The sequence below is a fragment of the Solenopsis invicta genome, chromosome 3, assembly GCF_016802725.1.
Source record: "Solenopsis invicta isolate M01_SB chromosome 3, UNIL_Sinv_3.0, whole genome shotgun sequence".
Lineage (NCBI taxonomy): Eukaryota > Metazoa > Arthropoda > Insecta > Hymenoptera > Formicidae > Solenopsis > Solenopsis invicta.
In genome coordinates, this window is record NC_052666.1 from 10,628,036 (window position 1) to 10,651,038 (window position 23,003).

The 23,003-nt window shown below is 41.6% G+C and overlaps 1 pseudogene; it reads left to right on the forward strand.

The window, feature by feature from the left end:
- Window positions 1–1,093: 1,093 nt before the first annotated feature.
- LOC120357372 lies at window positions 1,094–21,793 on the forward strand (annotated as a pseudogene).
- Window positions 21,794–23,003: the final 1,210 nt, after the last annotated feature.

The following is a 23,003-nucleotide window of genomic DNA, read 5'->3' on the forward strand; positions in this document are numbered from 1 at the left end:
ATATGAAAGCAGCGTTTGACTCGGTGAATAGGGAGATACTGGTACAGACAATGAGAAGGAAGGGAGTGAGAGAAAGTCTGGTGATGAGGTGTGAGGAAGTTTTGGAGGAGACAATAAGTAGAGTAAGGATGGGGGAAAGGGAGGGGGAAAACTTTTGGACAGGTAGAGGAGTGAGACAGGGATGTCCGTTGAGCCCATGCATGTTCACACTACTGCTAGCGGATTTGGATGAGGAATTGGAAAAGGGGGGATGGGGGGGAGTAAAGGTGAAGGGAAGAAAAATTTATTCTTTGGCGTATGCGGATGATGTGGCGGTGGTGGCAGAGAATGAAGCAGGGATAAAAGGGTTAATAAAAACATTAGAAGGATATGTAGAACAGTAAAGATTAGAAGCAAATGTGGAGAAGACAAAAGTGATGAGGTGTAGAAGAGGGGGGGGGGGACAGAAAAAGATAATATGGAAATGGAAAGGAAATGGAATAGAGGAAGTGAAAAGGTATAAATATCTGGGCTATATGATGATGGCAAATTGGGGACAGAAAGAACATATAGAGGAGAGAGTCAAAAAAGGAGCGGTGGTGATGAGAGAAGTATGGGGAATGGGAAAGAGGAAATTCGGAAAGGACTGGGCTAGAAAGATGTGGTTATTTGATAAGTTGGTATGGACGGTGGTTAGCTATGGGACAGAAATTTGGAGGTGGAAAGAAAGGGAAAGGGAAAGGAAAATGGGAGGAAGAAAGAAGAGGTTTCTATGAAGAATAGAGCTGGAATATCAAGGAGATAGAAAAGTTGAGAGAAGAGAGAGGGTTAAGGGGGGAAGAGATGGTAGCAAGAGAGAGGAGGCAGCAGGAAGAGGAAGAGGAAAGGTGGGAAAAAATTAGGAGCTCGAGGTTCAACAGATGGTATAACAAAGTGAAAGGAAAGGGAGTGCCGAAGTACTTGAAGAGAGATTGGAAAGAGGAAAGATGGAAAAGATTGCGAGGTTTAGGTTAGGAGACGGTATGAGAGGAGGTAGATACTGGGAAGAGAAAAAGAAAAGAAAGTGTAGGATATGTGGATGGGGAGAGGAAACGTGGGAACATATATGGGAGGAATGCACGGATTGGGGGACGAAAAAGGGATGGCAGAAGATGGTAGGAGAGGTTTTAGGTGAGAGGGGGGAAGGAGAGGTTTGGATGAAAAAACTAGAGATGAGGGAGGGAGGAGGGTGGCTGGGTACGAATGAGAGTGTGGAAGGAAGAGAGGAAAGTGTGGAAAAAAGTGATGGAAACGGAGGTCCAGAGAATGAGTGTGGAGGTATGAATGGATGAGTAATTTCTCTCTCTCTCTCTCTCTCTCTCTCTCTCTCTCTCTCGTGCGTTGTAAAGGATGCAAGGAATAAAAAAGGTTGAAACTATGTAAGCGGAGCGGAAGTCCGCAATGTACTCCGCAAGGAATAAAGTACCTTACTACAATACTCTGAGAGAGGAGTCGAATGAACGTCTGATTTTTTTTAAATTTTGTACAGTAATTTGTACAGTAATTGTCAAAATATGAAGAAGTCTGTCACTTCTCCTAGTATTGTTTTACCTAAATTACAAAGTAAACTGGCTTGCCCGATAATGTTAACATATCTATAAATTAATAGAGTTAAAATTATTTTCTAATACAGATTATTTTAATAAGTAAGTAAAGAGATTTACATTCATTAATTAATTAAAATTATGTCTCTATGTAAAGTAATAGTCTCACAAATTGAAGCTAAAATATATTGCCATGATGACATAATTTTAATTTATTACTGTACAGAAAAAAATTAAATGTCAACTCAACAATTCATTGTTTCACATATAAGCAACAATATAAAATCTTGGAAGAATTTATGATCTTAAACAGACATAATTTGCTTAGATGAAGAAAATTGTTCTCTTCGTGTAAGTGCTGTATTGCCGTGATGACATCATTTTAATTTATTATTAAAAATCGTAATTCTATTTACATTATTTTTCAAACGAATATTCGTATCCGAGTAAATTTCTTTATGCAATTAAAAATTACAACAGCGCGCGACGAACCGCGGTATCCTGTATACCAGCCGTATAGGCGCAAGGGATACCACTTCTGTCAGTTTCTCGAGCGCCGTGATTCCGTGTCTTCTCTCTCGATCCATCATCGAGCGAGGAAGATGCGGTATCAAAACGCCCTCCACTACTTTCTGCTAGCACCCCGACATCCGCCGCGCTGCCACGAAACACGTACGTGCGCGCCTCGCGTAACTCGCGTGTGTGCGGCAGCCGAGCGTCAGCGCGGAGAGACACCATTTATGCCGGTGCGTGTACAAAGACGTCCAAATATACGAGTATATACGACGACGACTGACGACGAACGACGACTCAACAATTGTTTTTCAATCACTTCCAACACATGTGATGTGTGATTGTTTTCTTCCACTCTAAGCACCGCACGTTGCACGCTGCGAGAAATAAGCGGGAAACAGCTAGGGCCGCATACGATGGTTTCTCGTTTGCTACGCAATAAACACGTAGACCGCTACACTGTCACTCATATGGCGACCCTGCTTTTTGCGATGCGCAGGCGTGCAGCGCTAGGAGTAGGGAAAAATGTGAGACGAGATCCAAACTTTAGTATTAGAGTTCTGTATAAACACAACTTTTATTTAAATTAACGTAAAATGTCTTCGCAATAAGACAGAGTCCTTAATTGATTATATCATAAAAATATTATGAATTTTGCATTTATTTAAAAACACATTTTAAGCTTGTTTTTTATTTAAGAACGTATATTATTAATTGCATTTTTATTTTAAAAATTAAAAAGAAATTATTTTTATTTAGTGCTGAAATGTTTGTAGACATTTTCACACGTATTCAACATTTAACACAACGTTAATCTCAATTACGGAATTAACACAGTTACTTTTGAGAATAGTCAATTTTTGAATGACATTTTAGGAGTTATAATACACTAATTTATTGATCATGTATCACAATGTTGACAGTAAACTCATAAATACTATTAAGAATTAACGCTCAAATTTAAGTGTAAATATTCCATCAAATTAAAAGACAATTTTTTAAGATATTTTTTAAGGTATACACTAAATTTTAAGTGTGAACATTCAATCATTAGGTGTATACGACGCACTCACTATTTAAATGTAAATAACACTTAACTTGCATTGTAAAACACTCAAAATTTGAGCGTACACACTCAATTTTAAATATAAACATTCAATCCTCTATTGTACATACTCACTGTTTGAGTGTAAACACTTAATCTGCAGTGTAACACTCAAAATTTGAGCATATACACTCATTTTTAAATATAAACACTCAATTATTGAGTGTACACACTTACTGATTGAGTGTAAACACTTAATCTGCAGTGTAACACTCAAAATTTGAGCGTATACACTCAATTTTGAATATAAACACTCAATTATTGAGTGTACACACTCACTGATTGAGTGTAAACACTTAATTTGCAGTGTAACACTAAAAATTTGAGCGTATACACTCAATTTTAAGTATAAATACTCGATCTTTGGGTGTATACACTCATTGTTTGAGTGTAAACACTCAAAATTTAAGTGTATACGCTTAAATTTAAGAGTAAAATCTCAAAATTGGGTGTTAACACTTAAATTTGAGTGTAAACACTTAAATTTGAGTGTAAATATTCAAATTTTGAGTGTTTTTTCCATGAAGGATATGTATAGTCGTGAGCTAAAAGGTTACAACACATTTTCTTTGATTGTTTTTGGAATGTAGACTTGCTCATCGAATGGCGAACGTCATTGGTTCTTACCTGTGGATCCAACCAATTAAGCATCGAACCATCTAACCATCGAAAAAAATGTATTGCAATCTTTTAGCTCACGACTGTACGTTGTTATAATTTCTTTCAACTTATAAAAAACGTAATAACTTTTATAATCGTTCTATAACGTTTTTATTTTGAATCATTCTTGAAGGTATCCATCCAGCCAATTGAAAACAGAATTAGCTAAGGAAATGGTTAAAGCTTTTCCAAAATTACGAAGCTCACAATCGCTTGAAGGTTATGTAAGTATTTTTGTTATTGTATAATTTATATCTTGATGCCATTGTTTTCTAAAAATTTATGCACTTATTTAGGAGCATTTTTATGATAAGGCAATAAACAGTGGCTTTATACAGTACCGCTTACAAAATATGCGAGTAAAACTAAGTCCCATAAAAAAGGAGGGCATTGACTACACCAACCATTAAAAAAATTAATGTTAAAAGACAGAGGATGCAATTAACGGAAGAAAAATATCTTGATGAGGAAGTATTTAAAGAGAAGGTACATATGACAATTTTAAAGAAAATCAATTTATGTTTATTTTTATTTTCTATTCGAGAATAATATAAACATATATACAGAATTTCTTTAAATGTATTATTATTATTATTACTGGCAATTTATTACTTTCAGTGTTCAGAACTTATATTTAAAATACCTAACGATACCAATAAGCTATCCATTTATACGATTATTGGTTGAAACAAGGTATAATAGGCAAAGGGACATCAAAACTTTTGAAGAAATGACAATAGCGGATGTATTTAGACTATATCCAAGATTAAAAGATTACAAAGGAGAAATGGTGAGTTAGATAGTAGTAAGACTATGCCGATTCTAATCCGGGAGCAATGAGGGGGGGTGAGGGGCGAGGGGGGAATGTAGGCGCGGGGGTACCTGCGGTACGTACCGCGGAGTGGGTGGTGACCCGCAGGGTCTGACGTGGGAGGTGGGTGGTGACCCGCAGGGTCTGACATGGGAGGTGGGTGGTGACCCGCAAGACCTAACTTGGGAGGTGGGGGTCAGCCCGCTGAACTGACCCGCGCGTGGGAGTCAGCCAGCGGTCCTACCCGGGGAATGATACATGGAGTGGATGGTGATCCTCAAGATTCAGTGGGTGGTGTCAGGTGGGATTGAAAGGTGGGGGTAAGCCGCGCAGCAGAGCGGTATGTACCGCCGAGGATGATGTTGGGGAGAGAGAGGAATCCCATGGCTTTGAACCGGCGTGTATTTTTAAAATACCGCGGCGATTTCGCGGCGGTTCTCCGCGGCGGTTTTCCATGGTGGTTTTCTGCGGCGATTTCGCGGCGGTTCTCCGCGGCGATTTCCGCGGGGCCCGCCGCCGCCCGCGCGCAATTTTCGCGGAGCCCGCCGCCGCCGCCGCCGCCGCCGCCCGCGTCCGCGCCCGCGCCCGCCGCCCGCGCCCGCTGCCGCTAGCGCGCGAAATCGGCGGACAGAGAAAAAAAATTTCTTTAAAAAAGGAACTTACCACTACCACTGCAGCCGCCACCGCCGCCCACCGCCGCCACCACCACCACCACCACCACCACCACACTGTTATTGTCTTTCCTCCTCATTTTCATCGTTTTCATAATAATAATAAACCATTTCATATAACAGTGAATGCGGAGATGCAATCACCATAACGTTAATTGGGGGACTGAAAGGAATGATTGTCTCCTCCCCCTCCTCCTCCTGTTTCTCTCTCTCGTAGAGGATTGTTAATATAACCGTAATGATCTGTATCAAAGTACACGGTGCTTGGTAGATGAGGAAATTGTATAAGTTTTGAGCAGCAACGACGTCATACTCTTGCTCATCATCATCATCATCATCAATGTCTTCCTCGCCTTCATCAATGTGATTGTCCTCATCCTCGTCACTGTTAGGAGGAGGTAGTCCATATAGAGAAACTTGCGCGATCTGTATCACTATATATAATATATCAGAAGGTAAGAGAGAAAAGTATGTATATAGTTCCTCTTCAATCGTCGTCTCATCTCCAAAATTTGGCTCCATTATAACCGTTCAATTATTTTTTTCGCGACACGATCGTACGCTTTTTAATTGCGCGACGGTATAATTTCGACTGACGAAGGGCTCGCTCAGCGAGAGCATCCTCCGTCGCATCGCGTATTTTGACGGCGGCTAATCACAAAGGTATACGATTACATCGAAGACAAACGATATATGATTACATTGTAGGTGAAGCAAACGCCGCTACTATGCTTGCAATTATATTATATTATATTAATTGTTTTATTTTTCTACCTAATTTTCATTATTCTTCCTGCATCCACTTGGAAGACAGTATTCCACTACGTATAACATTTCAAGTCTCGTAATTTTCTAGCCTTCCGTTCGAGAGATACAGAATATTCTTTATGCAAGTTATATTTGCCGATGCAGACATGGCCTTGACAATGCTCGATTCTTCCCCTGTGGAATGTTATCGTTCGCGTGACGCAATCACTGTCAAGGCTATTCTATAAGAGACTAAACGCAACTTGTAAAACTAATATACGTTATAACATGGGAAAGGTTTATAACGAGATAAACTCTTTTTTATACATTTCACATTTTTTATTGAGTATGTAATACAATGTGTACAATCATTCTATTAAGTAGTTAATGCGTCGTATATAATAGTATCAATAGCGTAGGCTATTAATTCGCACTCAATTTGCGAACTCTTATCGTAAGATTTGCGCAATAATTCTGTCGCGTCTGGTTTGTTCATGGCAAAGTTTTGACGCAAAAACGTTACAAAATATTTAAATTTCTCAGTCGCAGTTGCAATGCTCTGATGCAGCGTATAATATACATGCTCCACACAGTGCTCTAGTTCAAACATGAAGAGCATGGTTGTAGGCTTGAGGTAAATACATGCATCGAGTAAAGATAACTTAACAATACTTTCATCACGCAATTTCACGAGGTGTACAGTAAGGTCATGAATCGGTAACGATGGTGCTTCGGTTGACTGGACGAATCGCTCGAAATCCGCACGTTTATCTAACAGAGCTCTCCACGTTCTGTATGGTAGGACAATCCGGTTGCCGCGTGTATCGCCGAGCGATATCTCCACGGAGCAGGAAACAGATCCCACGTTGATCGCTACATCAATCCATTTGTAGGAAGTTGATGTTAGCGCAAACCTTCTGCCCAGTATACGTGGCGTATATCGTATATTCGAAGACGCTCTGAAAAAAAGAAACGGATATGAGTGAAATAATTGAATAAAATGTAAAGTCTTTATATCGTATAACAAAAGAATACTTACTTTTCACGCGCCTCGGTTGGAACGTAATAGTTTGCTATTGTATGTATTTCAAGAGCGATGTCAAAAACTGTTCAAACGAGCGACTGATGCAATACTGATCGCCAAATAGTGATGTTTGCAGTTATTAATGTTGTATTGGAAACGTATAGATGGAGAGGGGATAACTTCCCCCCACTCTCTTCAACAATTTCATCGGTAGCCTTGTACATGTCTCGACACGTTTATTCTTCTGAATCTTTTGTATAGGAGAGGGGATAGTTTCCCCCACTCCAACAATTTCATCGGTAGCCTTGAACATGTCTCGACAGGTTTATTCTTCTGAATCTTTTGTATAGGAGAGGGGATAGTTTCCCCCACTCCAACAATTTCACCGGTAGCCTTGAACATGTCTCGACACGTTTATTCTTCTGAATCTTTTGTATAGGAGAGGGGATAGTTTCCCCACTCTTTCCAATAATTACATCATTATCGTCGGTATCACGTTTTCGCGACAACGTTGTACAAGAACAAAACGTTATACATAACGTGCATAGTGTACGTGAAACGCTAAATGAAACATGAAAAAACGTTGGAGAAACGTTGATGTAATAGAGAAAAAAAAACGTCGATGTAATGGAGGGGAAAGGAATAAAAAAACGTATATTACATATGTTTATTCATGTAATTGTGTCCACCAATTGAAAAGTTTGAATACATTTTGTAAAGCACAATGTCTATTCGTACGGTGTTGTCCACATTGAAAAGTATTAGCATCATCTAGATTATTTAAATTATCCACGTCTTCGTAATCCACATCCAGGCTCTCGATGTATGCGTATTCTCGTCGACTGTCCAGAAGTAATTCTCCAGCCATTCTCGTTTCTCGTGCCCTTTGACGTACACAATCTCCTTGTCGTCAGGATTTTCAGCACCCAATACTGCAGTTGTAATCACTTGTCTCGCTTTCCGGTACGGAACCACTCCGTCGGTGCCCCATCTTAGCCCATGATGACAGGCAGTGAGCCAGGAAGCACAGGATCTTTCGGATTTCATCAACCAATCCCATGGCTGGGGACTGTCAAAAATATAATGCGCGAGAACGTTTCCCCCTCTTAACGCCGCAAATTCTTTTACGACGAAACCTCTCAATCGTCCAAGGGGGAAACCTTGCAGATCCACGAACGTCGGCACGGACATGTCGCGGTCGAAGACTGTGGTTCATGTCGATGTATCGTATAATATATGCGCAGAATTAGGTGATTTTGCGCACAATGTTTGTCAACGGGTTATATTGAATCACGCGATCGTGTATTATGAGTGCATACGCGCCGGTGTTCTCCGGTACGTTATCTTTAGTTTCGAATTCTATTCGCACGTCAACGGTTGCGCTCTTAATCGATTCAACTTGCCGACTGCAATCAATTATTACAAATGCACCTTGGTTTAGAAAATTATTGACGGTGAGATTCGGATCGAGATACTCGTATCCGAAGTAGGGTTTGCAGAAATGTGCGTACATCTCGTACAGAATAGCCCATCTGTTTTTGGCAAAATCAAGATCTATTTCAATTTAGGGATAAGATTCAAAATTCAGATAAAGTTTCACGTTGGTCAAATTGCAATGGTCGAATCGGCTCGTGTCCTCAGACATGTTATTTTTTCGGCCGGTTTGCATAGCGAAAATGACGTAATGCGGTTTCTCGAGCTGAGTAGCGGTCTTGATAGCCCACGAATGCTTGGTAGTGCATTGCAATAGTGGATACTCGTAAAGATCCCACGAGCGAAAAGCCATGCTGAGATATCGTCCGCTCTCCAAAGTGCGCAGCATCGAAAGTTTATTTATATCACTCAAGAGCACATGCGGCATTCGCCACTGAATTTTAAACAACTCGAGAACGGGCTCCAACGCCGAATTATCCTTCAGACAATTGTTATCGTTGCGCGCTCGTATCAAGATCAACTCGTGACGAGCATTGATCACTATGCGTTTATAATCTTCGCAGAATCCCAACAGCACGTAGAGCGGGACACAGAAATTGAAATACCCGTCAGCGGTAGTCATCTGCGTTTCCCAGCCGGCATTTCGCAGAATCACGCTTTTGTCGGATGACAGCGTTACATAGTTTTTCAGCGTGCTGGTTATGCCCACGTTTCTATTACGATCAATTTCAACGCCGTTCAACTCGTATCTTATCTCGTCGAACATAAACGCAACACAATTATTTCCCAATACCACGTCACCGCTGGCCCCTTCAGGTCTATTCTGTTTCGTAATTCTCCCCTCGACGTATAGGAAACTCTCGTACGGCAATGTATACAAATCTTGTTGTTGTATGGGTATTCTTATCTCATCGCTGTGCCCGTACGTTGTGTTTGCATACGGCAAATAAGCGTGGGTTTCAATCTTGACGATTCGATCGTCAAAGATCGGTTCGTCTCTGACGTTTAGAATATCAGTCATTTTTAAGATTTTCGTACCGCAAATCCCAGTGATTGTAAAAATTTAACGTTTGATGCGCTGAGCTTTTTCTTCTCAGCTAATCTATTATTGACCGATAAAGTCGATTGCCCGGTAAATGATGCTCTCTGCGCTCGCTCGGCTCCGTTTATTACCAGCATCACACACGCCTTCGAACGTGCAGCCTAACTGTGATTTCCTCCCCGCGAAAGTCCAGTAATCGTCCGTTTTGATCGACAACGCGTACGGTGATGTCACTAACGCTCCGTATGAGCACTGGCAAGTAAATGACTTGAGAAGGTCTTTCACTGACTTTATATCCCGGCGCGACGCTCGGTGAAAATTCGTGGATCGTGTGCACTCGCGCATCATTGCTGTAAGCTCCCGTGGTCAAGTTGCATTCTATGCGTTTAATGTTCACATTCATGATGTTTATCGACACGTCCGATTCGTGCCATCTTCGCGGTCGCAGTATACGCATCGATGAGAATCCCAGCAGCGATCCAATGTTATTTGGTTTGCTAAAGTTTATTCTGTAGGCACATTTAATCTCGCACCGCATCGTGTTATGGTTTGCGCGAATCACTATCGGGAACGCTGCTTTCTCGTCCACATCGTCGTTGTTGCCGCGGACAGTGGCATCGACAATCGTGCCATCCGCATTGGGTGCATCGCGTCGTGGACGTCTCTGCGAAATTGCACGTTTCAAATATTCGTTTATGGCCGGTATTTCATACGATCCTTCGGGTATCGTTAGTTCCGTGTCGTCCTTGCCGAAATAGAACTTATTGTTGGAGGCGCTCACGTTGGGTATCGTGTGATAAGTCTCGAAGAGCGTCAGACCGAGCTCATAGTCTCCATCGGTCAAATCTATTGGCGGCGAATAATTTGCAGCGAGAACGCTGCTCGTTCCGCTGAGCGTTAGTGTCAACGACGGAGAAAGCGCTCGACTTACACTGAGAGTCTGCGGCACCACGTCGATCTTTTTAAAATTTTACTCTTTGAAGAAAACGCAAGCACATTTGCCCACAGAAGTTCTGAGCGTATGTCTGACGTTCGATTGTACTCAATCGTAACATTGCTTCCGAAATATCGCACCAATTCTCGAGGCGGTCGCAGATTGCCAAAACTATCGAAATATTTGACGCGGTTGCTCCTCTTTGCAAACGCTACCCAATGAGTACCAGGCCCCGTGGTATTGCCTAGATTAACGATGGCGCTCTCGTTTAAACGCACGCCATTCGACGGTAAAGCATCGAGCATGAAAACACCTCTAAAATACGGTATGCGCATAGGTCTCGCCAGTTGTTTCAACTGCACGTCAGTAGTCACGCCTGTGGGCATTCTTATCGTCTTTGCGGCGTTTTTTTTTTCTTCTTCGCTGATAAACCTTGTCTACCTTTATATGGGCCCAGGTACAATCCTCGTCCATCTTTATATGGAGCTAAATGTAGACCGCGACCCTGTTCCATCGCGCGATTGTGGCGTTGCAGCTCCTCCAGCTGGCGTTGTTGGCTTTGTTGGCGTTTATCGCTTTCGCTACACCGGCTGCTCCTCCGACTAATGATCCAATCGCGCCCAAGATTGGCAGGATCGGTAACATACCACCTCGCTTCGCCGACGGAAGTATTCGTTTTTTCTTCGTCGTTGTTTTCCTCTTTTTTGCCTTCATACCCATGCCGATCTTGGTCTTGGCCTTCATCGCTGTCCAAACGGCTGCAGCGGCGGCTTTTTCGCCGATAGTCGAATCTCCTGCGATGACGCGTCCCAGCGCTTTATCGGCGAGCACCTTATCCGCCGCGTGTCTATCGACGAGTTCGTTGCTAAGAGAGTATGCAATATCGTGTTCGCGGCACGCTGCGTCCAATGGATTTACGCCTCTGTCGCCTCTAGCTAATCGTTTCTTCAACCGAGTGCCCGGACCGCAAAACTGATAGCCGGGAATATGTAATTCGAAAGGAAGCACGTTTATCGCTCGATTCAGCAGACCTCCGACGCAGCCTTTGCTCGACGCTGACATTCCTCGCAGTCCTTAATTCTCGGCGCGGGACCGTCAATGTGCGTCTGCTGCCACGGCTGATTGTGATGCTCGTTGCAGCGACGATACGTTCCAACCTCAGGGTCCGTCTGTATATGTTTCGGAAGTCTTGGCCAAAGATGATCGATGTAGTTGCCGCACACGCGTAAAAGTACAATCTTCGGTATATACTCCAACTGCTCAGTGCTTAGATCAAGAACATGGCAGGGAGATGACAACGCGAGAAACATTTTTTCGCTAATGATCGCTTCAAGGTTTCGCGCGTCTATATATAGGGGCTCGAGGTATCACGCGCGTTTAGTGTTAAACATGAAATTCGTGCGGCAGTCGCATACGATACGCGTCACAAACTGCGACGAAAAATTGCGAATAATGGGGGAGAGCGCGCAGTTGCGGAAACACGGTGAAATGCTGCCGAGTACCATCCGCGCCATAATTGCGGGCCCATCTTCGTGCGGCAAGACTAACGTTCTTATAAGTCTGCTCGAGAGTCCGCACGGTGTACGTTTCGAGAATGTTTACGTATATTCAAAGTCGCTACAGCAGCCAAAATATCGATATCTCGAAAATCTGTTGACATCGATCGACGAAATTGGATACTTTACGTTCTCAAATAATAGCGATGTCGTTCCGCCAATCGAGGCTCGTCCGAATTCGATCTTCGTCTTCGACGACGTTGCGTGCGATAAGCAAGATGCGATCAGAGAATACTTTTCAATGGGTCGCCACTCTTCAGTCGACTGCTTTTACCTTTGTCAAACATCGGGATACCGAAACATCTGATTCGCGATAATGCCAATCTCCTAATCCTGTTTAAACAGGATGGTACCAACTTGAGACACGTTTACAATGACCACGTGAACACCGACATGTCCTACGATGAATTTTGCGCATTGTGCCGTGATTGTTGGCAGCGCGAATACGGTTTTCTAGTGATAAACAAGGATAGCTCGCTCACTAATGGACGATACAGAAGAGGATTTAACGAGTTTGCGGTACCGCGAAACGATTAGTTGTTCTCGATACCTTGAACAGAGACGTTCATCATGGCTAATATACGTAATCGCAAGAAACTCGCGAAAGAAATTGAAAAGACGAGCCAGGCTATCCGCAAGAAGCATCGCGCACTAAAAACCGGTAAAATCGAGGAGGATATCGCGATGGAGAGACGTTTCAAGCCTATCGTCGAACCTCTGAAACAGATTGTCGAGGAATCCCAGCCGATTAAGAGAGAGGTTAAAGATATCAAGGAGGAAAAGTCGAAACATACTAAGAAAAAACATATGGATAGCGACGAAGACGACGACGATGATGGAGCATCTCACAAATATTCAAAATTACCATCGGGAGAAAGGAAACGTTCTAACGTCGCGTTGGATTCACCTGTGCTTCATTCTACAATGATAGAATTGCCAGGACCGTCGACGAAAACACCTACGATTGGAGCGGCAAAATCAACGAATAAGGTTCTCGAGGACGTCTTCGAAACCACAGACGATTCATTCGGAACAACTATTCAACATCAAATGCAAACGTTGGAAGGTCGAAAAACGTTGTCGCAATATTTGGGTCCGCTCGGTCAAAAGTACATCGGCGAGTTCCTCAGCGGTGGTGGATCGGAGAAAAGTATAGACACCATATATGGCGTTTGTCTCGACAGGGACGAAATGATGCTTGGTAATAAAAAGTTTTGACGTGGACATCAATGATAACATTATTATCGATGGCGTGCAATACGTTGGCACACCCGGTCTTTATGAGTTGATTTTTAAGTGATTGCCCGATGATGTTCTCTATAAGGAGGACGATTTGCAAAAGTACAAGAGCATATTGTTGGCTACAAACGTACATAGAAAAAATTTCACCGCGCAGAGTCGACTACGGGGCAACAGAGGATACAAGTATAAATACGTGATTGCGCCATTGATGTCAATTGAATCTACACCAAAGAGAAAGAATAAATCCGGAAAGGGAATACCTCGCGCTATGATACTGAACGATAATAAGATCGATTACGTGCACTGGGACGATCCCAACGAGCTAGTGGATCGATTACGATTATTCGAAGCTTCATATATAGCGGGCAACGACGCTCATGGCAACGAGATGCTGTCCATTATCGAGGAACTTCGCGAGGCCGGCATTATTATAAATTAAATCGTGTACCCGCGAAAGGAGTCAGACGAAAGACTGACTCTGTTTGAGAAGGACGTGCGAGCATTGTAATAAAAAATGAGTGGCAAAGAGGAACGTCGCAAAGACGGGTACGAATGATTTCGAATGATTTCGAACGGTTCTTAAATAAAAATCGGACGGTTCAAGAACGGTTGACGGATAAATATCACGCGGCTCAGGATCGTTATGAAAAGACTCAAGACCGTGTAAAGGATGGATATCGAACGGTCGTAGACCGGGTGAAGAATGAGTATGAAAAATTATCTAATCGACAGAGACCGGAAGACAAGGAATGGTTACTGAAGGATGATAGAAAATAAACGAAGCTGATATACATTACATCGCGAGTTTACACACCGAAAACATGAGTTCATCGAAGAGAATTAGCTCCGAGAGACGACGCCTCGTCGAGGAATTGCATGCATCTGCTCGAAGACATTTTCCACGAAGACGTGTTATAATCAAAGGATTCGACGACTTGTGGCAAGCGGATATCGTCGAGATGCGTCCGTATTCGAATATTAACAGAGGTCATCATTATATACTTACCATGATCGATGCGCTGAGCAAATTCGCATGGGCAGTAGGGATGAAGAGTAAGAGCGGAAAAGAGACGGCTGACGTCATCGCCGAGATAATTCGGAAGAGCGGAAGATGTCCACGCAACTTGCAAACGGATATGGGCAAAGAGTTTTACAACGCCGATGTGCAGAAACTCTTGAGAAAACACCATATTAATCATTATTCCACGTACTCGGTGTTAAAAGCATCGATAATCGAGCGCTTCAATAAAACTTTGAAGGAGAAGATGTGGAAGATGTTTACGTTGCAAGGATCTTACAAGTGGGTCGACGAGCTACCGCGTCTGGTTTCCGAATACAACGACACGCTGCATAGAACGATAGGCATGCGACCTGTGGATGTAACGCCGGCGTCGGCTAAAAAGCTGTTGAACACCGTGTATAGTCACGTTAAGATCGCTGCTCCTGCAAAATTCAAGGTCGGAGCTAAGGTACGCGTGAGCAAGCACAAGACAATTTTTGAGAAAAACTTTACACCAAATTGGACCACCGAGGTGTTTACGATCGTTAAAGTGCAAAGAACGAACCCCGTCACATACCTCCTCGAAGATTATCGTGGAAAAAGCATCGCAGGCGCTTTCTATGAACATGAATTACATCAAGCGAAGTATCCGGACGTTTTCCTTGTCGAGAAAATTTTGAGAAAGAAAGGAGATAAAGTTTACTTGAAATGGCTGGGATTCGATGGATCGCATAATTCGTGGATAAATAAAAGAGACATTGTTTGATTTTATACACACATATATTTGTAAGAAAAAACATTGTAAAAAATGTATTCAAAGCAACGTTAAATATACACAAACGTATACAAAAGAGCGGAAAGATTATACTCGTACTAAGTCACGCAAAATTAATCTACATTAAATGTTATTACAACAATAAGTCACGCAAAATTGTCGCCTTTCATTTTTTTTTTACAATAAGTCACACAAAAGTATCACCTTTTATTGTTACAATAATATTAAGTCATGAAATATTATCAACTTACATTGTTATATATTGTTTAATGAGTCACGCAGAATCAACTTAAATTAGTAATAAGCATCGCATTAATTGTCTTATAGTAATACACAATGTTATAAATAAAGTATTAAAAAGTATAAAAAAATGTGTTACGATGTTATACGCCAATGTCCCCAAGGCAATGTTTCAGTAGAATCAGGCAAGATGTAACGCTTGTCATCGAACGGGCTGAGAGCAATCTTTCTCTCTTTGATTGTGTGTACATCATGGAGCTTCGAACGTATACACGCTTGCTGACGAGTCATTTCTATCCCGTCGTGCAAGCAACGCGTATAATCTTCAAACGTTATAGTTCGTTCTACAACGCTATTCTTTACACCTTTCGCCTTTTTTGTATCGTTTTTCCCTTCTACTTTTACCGCATACATTTTTGCTCTTAGCCCTACGAATTCGGTCATAATCTTGCCGCAATTCTCGTCTTTCATTAGCCCTGGAACCTTCTTATTCGCAAGAGGCATATTATATTCATTGTCGGCGGGATAATCGCTCGTGTCGTATCTCGCGATATCACGTTTCATATCCATGTACACATTGTCACACTCAATGACATAGATGAGGCTGTCTGTGTCTGTATAGAGTATCTTACATTTATCTTTATACAATGGCAGCATATAATCATAGTGAAATTCGTAAAGACAGATTTTCGAAATGTCGAGAATACACATACCGACATATATTGGTTTGTTAAATTTTACCGATAGTTTACGCATTTCTATGGCAACCAGATTTTCTGCGAAAACACTGCGACTATGAAAATTCGGAGCAGCAATCATGGCCTCTGCCCCGTAACGGCCTTCCCATTGCGTTACTAATTTTATATTAACGTGATTACGTACATTTTCCATGGTTTTACCGAAAACTGCATTATTCATTAATTTGTATAAATTTTTCTCGAAATCATTTTTCGCGTTCGTTCGAAACTCTGTATTTAATTCTATATAATCGCGGAGCCAGGTGGATTGAGCGAATTGAAGTACGCGATGTATCTTTACGATTCGAAGCCCGTGACGCGTGCACTGTTGAAGATTGCGGTAGTGGATGACGTAACGCTTTTTATCATGCACTGTCGCTAGTAATTTCTTCTGCCTTGACCCTGGAGGCTTATCGCTCGAAGGAAAAAACGGTAAGTCACTGTGTCGATCGTGCAGCTGATTCTCATATGCAAGGTCGACTTCCAGTATATATCCGATGTCCGAGTCAAATGCGATCGCGTTTATATCGAAATTGTCAACGTTTTCGACCCATTTAAATTCACCGTATGGCAACGGATGACACATTGCCCACCCATACAGATTATTCACATCATTATACATCAAATAAGTCGTTGGTTTTGACGGATCGTACGATTTCATGTACTTATTATTAGCCTTCGCATATCTGCCCGAACACTGGCTTAAACCGCCACGAATTCCACGTTCCACGTAAAGTAGCATTTCTATGTCAGTGAGCAACTCGTATCTTATACCCGTTTTCTTCAACATTGCATCCCACGTGTAGCCTGGCAATGTATAGTAATGCGCGGGATCCAAACCGTAACTCTGCATGCTTTTGTCGCGAAAGTTTTCGAAAATGTCGGCTAATAATAAGACATCTGTTTTCAAATATAAATCGCTGTATTCGCCCAGCGTTTCAATTGCGAACCGTTGCCATACGTTCTCGGCATGAGCGTAATCATGCTCTGATACCGTCTGTCCGCTCAGTGAACTGTAGAAAGATTCGCGCGGTGGTAAACGCGTTTCTAAAAGCTTTTCGGCATCATCAACGTACTCGTACGGAAAAACGCCTTTGCGCGTGAGGAGTTCGAAATCCTCGTTTGACAATGTGGAAAATTCAGAACAAGTAATGTTTAATTGTTCAATACCTAGAAACGACGCCAATTTTTCGAGACTCGCACTTAGGAATTTATATGAGTCGATGAATCGAAATCGTATACAATTTCGTACCTCGCCCGATTTTGTTCCTATACCGGTAGCTGCGACGTGTTTAGTGAACGAAATATATTTTTCTTTATTAATCGGTAGTAGGTCGATCTTGCCTTCGAACGCGGTAGAAATTTCTTTTATTATAAAATGCGCGTCGTAACCGCTCAAATTGTGAAAAACGACTGGAATAACGTACGTATTCTTATAATTTAAATTACATTTATTATGGGCAGGACCGCGATACTTGCCGGTCAAATGACAGTGATCACGCACCCGCCGATTATCAAGCCACTCGTTACGGGTAAGGCCCGTATCTGATATAAACGGTTTTTTACATATATGACAATTTGTCGCGTTTAAAAATGCCTCTTTCTGCTGTACAGTTAATTGTTCCATTGGAACATTGGCGGATATTCGGGCTTTCATATCATGCGCAAGATTTTCTAACTCTTTCGCGAACCACGCGACGCAGTCCTTATCGCGGCGAAAACGATACATCGATAACGCGTCGTCGAACGAGCATTTAACATAGTAAGCTATGCTGTATACCTCGTGGTGTTGATACGCGAAACTCGACGTGTTCTCTGTTTCGTTCTTCTCCATCTTCTTCAATACGCACTCCAAATCAGCGTAAATTACAAATGGTACGCGCTCCTTGTTGTTGTATGAGTCGAATTCTAGCCATTTCTGGTCCTCTCTCGGTAGTATGATGGCGCAGTCATTTATTTTCTTGCACTCCGTTTCGTGCGATTGCAATTTTTTCTCTAAGCGGAAGTAATGCAGGCAACTGTAATAAACAAATTATTTTTTTACTAAACAATAATTAAAAGTGTGAAAGTTTTTTTATATTATTACACTTACCGATCGCAGATGAATTTCTTGTGTCCGTATTTGTTTAGCTGTGAGCTGACCAGTCGCGACAGGTTCTTAATCCACGCAAAGTGGCCGTGGGTGACGTCGTGTTCATCTTCCACATAGAAGAGATTGACGTGTTTCCCCTTCTTATCTTCGGTCAGTCGTAATGGTACAACGTATTCTATCTTTTCTTTTTTGTCCAATTCGGTTGTGTACACATTCACAGACACGTTGTTTAATCGTTCAAATTTTCCAATGTCTTTTACTTTCATTGGAAATTGTATATCGTCAAACTTTAACACAGTCGAATAATGTGGGTACGACGACTCCCGTTCTGCATGATTTTTGGCGGGGTACAGGGCAGCCATCACCGACCACGCGAAGCAAGCATTGTCTTGTGATTGCACATTAATTATTGCACGCTTGTCGCTTGCTTCTTTCGACAATTTGAAGTAACATCCCGCGTGCATGGGATTAAGTTTGTTTATATTCACCATTAAGTTTTGGATTCGGTGTAAAGCCCAGCCGCTATCGCGTTCTTGAAACTCGTCGAGCATCGTTAATATCACTTCGATTACACGCTGCTCGTACCATTCGCGCAAATTTGACGCTCTGTATAGTTCATAGTTCTTCGTCGCGAGATTTTTATTATCGCGGTCTTCACGAATGTTTACAAATTTACCGTTGAATACGGTATTCACCTTCACATTTCCATGTTTCGCGATAGCTTCTCGCACTTGTTCGATCACCAAATCACTAGCGTCTTCCAAGAAATGCCGCGGTTCAATATAATCGGTGTTTATGACAGCACCCGTAAGAATACGTGATTCAAACGCAGCCTCGATCTCGCGCCAGATGAGCGATCTTTTGCCACTGGTGCTAGCGTGCGCACCACCTCCAACGTGCGCGAAACGTCTTTCTAATTGCGCTTTTGCACCCGCGAGTCGCGCGATTCTCGCCACTATAGATTGTCTGGAGCCAACGGTGAGTCGAGGACGTTTGGCACTGCTACAACATTCTTCGAGATGTGCGAGGCACTTTTCGCATCGTTCTACCCATGCACGACACTCCTCTTGAGTAGCGATCTGCGAGCATTGCTCGAGCAGTTCGCGTTCAATGTTCTCCATTTTCAATTATTAGCACGTACTATACGATGTCTCGGAGCACTCGCAAATTTTTTATTTACACGAATTACAGTATGTGCAGAACGCGTTCTTGATGTAAACTTCCAAAAAGCGCATTATTATTTCCGGCCACTGATCAACTGGATCCAGCGAAATTTCTTTGACCGCCGATGATAGATTCGATACGCTTCAAAGACATCTACTGATGTCCGAGCGCTAATTACATATCTATTATACGTTCTTTTGTCTGACGAAAAGTTGCATCATCTAGCGGGGGCATGAAAGATGTATCCCCACCACTCGAAGATCCCATAGAATATTCTAGATCATTGGTATACATTTGCATCAGTGTGTGACACTCTACATTAAAAATCTCGATCGAGCAGAAGGAGACTTGCGCGCGGTGCATACTTGCAGCGGCGTGTGCGAACCTGTTCATACGTGTTCAAGGCTAATGATACATCGTACGATTCGTCTTCGATGTAATTTGATACCTTTGTGATTAGCCGCCGTCAAAATACACGTCAAGGCCATGCCTGAGAGCTGCATCGGCAAATATAACTTGAATAAAGAATATTCTATATCTCTCGAACGGTAGGCTAGAAAATTACGAGACTTGAAAAGTTATACGTAGTGGAATACTGTCTTTCAATTGGATCCAGAAAGAATAACGAAAATTAGGTAGAAAACATTTATAATATAATATAATAATATAATAGTAAACACATGTGTATATTACAATAGAACAGCGAGCATTCAGTCAAGGCGTACGCTTCGTCTTCGATGTAATTCGATACCTTTGTGATGAGCCGCCGTCAAAATACACGGCAAGGCCATGCTTGAGAGCTGCATCAGCAAATATAATTCTAATAAAGAATATTCTATATCTCTCGAACGTTTTTTATTTTCTCTGTCCGCTGATTTCGCGCGCTAGCGGCAGCGGGCGGCGGGCGCGGGCGCGGGCGGGGGCGGCGGCGGCGGCGGCGGCGGCGGCGGCGGCGGGCCCCGCGAAAATTGCGCGCGGGCGGAGGCGGGCCCCGCGGAAATCGCCGCGGAGAACCGCAGCGAAATCGCCGCGGAAAACCGCCATGGAAAATCGCCGCGGAGAACCGCCGCGAAATCGCCGCGGTATTTTAAAAATACACGCCGGTTCAAAGCCATGGGATTCCTCTCTATCCCCAACATCATCCTCGGCGGTACATACCGCTCTGCCGCGCGGCTTACCCCCACCTTTCAATCCCACCTCTAGATCAGTGGGTGACACCACCCACTGCATCTTGAGGATCACAATCCACTCCATGTATCATTCCCCGGGTAGGACCGCTGGCTGACTCCCACGCGCGGGTCAGTTCAGCGGGCTGAGCCCCACCTCCCAAGTTAGGTCTCGCGGGTCACCACCCACCTCCCACGTCAGACCCTGCGGGTCACCACCCACTCCGCGGTACGTACCGCAGGTACCCCCGCGCCTACATTCCCCCCTCGCCCCTCACCCCTCCTCATTGCTCCCGGATTAGAATCGGCATAGTCTTACTACTTTAGATATCAAATATAGTGTAGATATATAAGCTCGTTCTTTATTCAATGATTTACAACATATGATTTTAGATCCATAGAAAACTTATATCAATGTTTCCAAAGAATGATATATTTTTAAGAAAATTCTTATCTTATTATGTGCCAAGAATTTTGAAATTCTGCGCTGACACTAAAGAGTACTTGCTTGAAAACGTAAAGAAATTTGACGATGGTATAATAATACACAATTTCGTAACATGATTAAATAGAACTACATTTCTTATAACTTATACATTTTTTATGTATTGATGTTTTTATACTTTACAGATAACTTAAAAGCTTTAATTTTGTTGCCGGAGCTGTTGCCCTCTCCAAACTACGCAAAAAAGGAAACATCTGTAAGCAAACCAGTTTTTACAAATAAATTTTACAAAGAGTAGCGTGCGTGTGAATGAACTTATGAGTCTAATAGTATTTATAATTTTAGGGGAAAGACAAGTCGAAGAGCGCTAAAATAAAAGTATCGCATTTTTCCTAAACAGATTCCAAACCAAAATTTGTTACAATTTATTCAGGTAAGTATTAATGTATTTAAAAACATCGTGCATTGTAGACTTAAATGCAGCTAATGCGCATTATAGATAATTTACAGCAAGTTATATATATTGTTTATACTTGTTATAGGTAGCGAAAGATTTACTTCTAAATGAAGAAAATAATATTTCTTCTTGCGAAGAAGACGAAAAATATCCAACCGTTTTTGGTGTCCTCCATAATTGGCTAAACTAAGAAAGGAAAATATTACATAAAAACAGGTGGAAATTTAATTTCAGTTGGTAACGATCCAATAATTGCCTTCGACATTTTTATAAAATTGCACTACTGTTTTGATGTGCACTTTGGAACAGATTTGATAACATTTTATGAATTTATTACCGGATGCATTATGGGCCTCAACGCTTCTGGTGCTTGTTGCAGTGCTCTATACACTACTCTCTGTAACATTACATTGTAATTTTTGAATACATTTATTTCTATTAAGAAAAATTTATAAAAGATTATAAAAGTTTATAAAAGGTTCAGAAATATATATAGTCTTTTACAAAAATATATTGTATAAAGTAATTTATTTTCGTCATATGTCCCCTTATAATAAGTGATATAATGTCAAGAGGAAAGTGAATGATTTTATTCGGTTAAAAAATTAATTTTCTCATAGAAAAAGATAATTGCAATTGAATTTTCACGTAAGAAGTTTTATATAGCATACTATTGTGTCAATCTTCTTATATGGAAATTCAAATGTATAACCATATCTTTTCTGAGACAAAATTAATCTTTTAATCGAATCAAATCACTCTGCTCTTGGAGTGATATTATTCGGTTTATCGTCCTTTATCACTGCAACGAATTGAAAAATGTACTCCTTCTTGAGTAAATTTTTCAATTCATTGCAATGATAAATTCATTTCAATTATTGAGTAGATCTTTTACTCCCATCTTGCAATGAACTTTAATGCAATAGCACTAGCTCAATTGTCACTAACGTTTGGAGTGAAATTTCCATTGCAGTGAAATTTCAATGCTAAAAGTTTAGAGTGTAAGACTTAGCTGCTAAATTGTTTAAAAATAATTTTTATTTTTTTAATGAAAAATGAGTGCCGTCCCCGGGAAGAACACCTTGCCATCAATTTGTACTCCCCTTAAAGAGTATCTGTCATTTTTTTTCAAGTCAAATTTTTTACAAGGTCTTTTAACATAAGATTTGTCTAAAATTTCCACGTTCTCCCAATCAAATTCGTGATTTTCTCCAATGCGGTGTAACGAGATAAGCGAAGGAGAACTGGTCTTTCTAATATCTGCTTTATGTTCGCTGACTCTTATTTTTAATTGGCGTTTCGTCTGTCCCACGTAAGAAAAATCGCAGTCTTTACAATTAATTTTATAGACGTCATTACAAGAAAGACGCTCTATATGACCTTTGCCAGTTATAAATTTATTCAATTTAGTAGGGATCGTAAACGCAACACTGCAGTCAAACTTACATGAGAAAGACGAAAATTTCTCTGATATCGACTCAATGTAAGGGATCGTAAAAAATTTTCTTACACGTTTATCTTCAAGGCAGGTGTCATCTTTATAAAAAAGGTGTTTGAGTCTGAAATTTATCATGGAGAAGATAAAAAATTTAAAGGATAAATATTTTCCAATAAAATATTAACTAA